Genomic DNA, 1,182 nt, shown 5'->3' with positions numbered 1-1,182 from the left:
CCAGTGCAGTGAAAATAAATAAATAAATAGGTTGCAAAGATTGAGGGTCACAGTACAGAGAGTCTGGATTTTAACAAGATGACCACAACATCATCGTCATCAACTCTTACAGCACTTGCTGTCAGGCATTGTTGTAAGATTTTTTTTTTTTGGCCACACTGCCCAGCTTGTGGGATATTAGTTCCCCAACCAGGAACCAAACCCGGGCCCCTGGGAGTAAGAGCACCAAGTCCTAACCACTGGACCACCAGGGAACTCCTCCCAACTTTTTTTTTAAGCTGTTCACAACAGTTCTATAAAACACATAAAAAAGTCATACCCATTTTCCAGAAATGGAAACCAAACTCTCTCAGCCCAGAGAGCAAGTAAATATCAGTCTGGCTCCACAATATTTTTTTTAACCACTATACTCTGCAATTTATGGTGCATAGGCATCTTATAATCCTGTAGCAGATGTAATGTAAATATACAAATTACTAAGGAACTCGAATCAAGAGAAAGATCTGGTGGGAGGTGTGCTGAAGGCAGGAAATGAGTGGTGGGGTGGTGTGCCCTCCCCCTAGGTGTCAGTGCTGATCTGTAGGCACACATGCCCAGAAACATCACTGCATCTGAGTTGCTCCCTTCTTGTCCTGTCCTCTGTGATTAACTGTGGAGTAATAAAGGAAGGGACTGAGTTTTAAACTGGCCAATAAAGGGCTTGTACTCATGGAAGTGGGCTTCCTCTGTTCTTATTATTTCTTATAAGAGATGAATTCCAGCTCTGGGAAAACAAGGGAGAGTTTGGTTTTTGGTCTCAACTCTCCTGTCTTCCAAAAACCAAACTCTACCTTGTTCTATAAAGCAGCTTGCTTTGAAGAGCGGCCTAGGGGGCGGGGGGTGGCAAGCTGAATTCCATCATTAGCTCACTAGTAACATTATGTGGAATTGTCTTAAAAAAAAAAAACCAACAAATGAGTCCATTTTTAAACACCTGCCTCCTTTAAAAAAATAAATTACAGGGCATTGTAGTATGGTAGTTCAGAGAAAGAACTGTGGTGATCAGCATCAACAAAATGCCATCGGTAAACTCCTAAGGGATATAAACCTGACTTAAGCTGATCACCTTTGGAGAAGGAAATGGCAACCCACTCCAGTATTCTTGCCTGGAGAATCCCATAGACAGAGGAACCTTGCGGGCTA

The 1,182-nt window shown here is 42.5% G+C and overlaps 1 protein-coding gene across 1 annotated transcript in view; it reads left to right on the top strand.

Moving 5' to 3' along the window:
* The window catches only part of GLOD5 (glyoxalase domain containing 5), a 19,478-nt gene that overhangs the window by 5,017 nt on the left and 13,279 nt on the right, over positions 1–1,182 (top strand). The gene's annotated exons all lie outside the window — the stretch shown is intronic.

Source organism: Bison bison, unplaced genomic scaffold (genome assembly GCF_000754665.1).
Source record: "Bison bison bison isolate TAMUID 2011002044 unplaced genomic scaffold, Bison_UMD1.0 scf7180017864200, whole genome shotgun sequence".
Classification (NCBI taxonomy): domain Eukaryota; kingdom Metazoa; phylum Chordata; class Mammalia; order Artiodactyla; family Bovidae; genus Bison; species Bison bison.
This window is presented reverse-complemented; position numbering and strand designations above follow the sequence as displayed.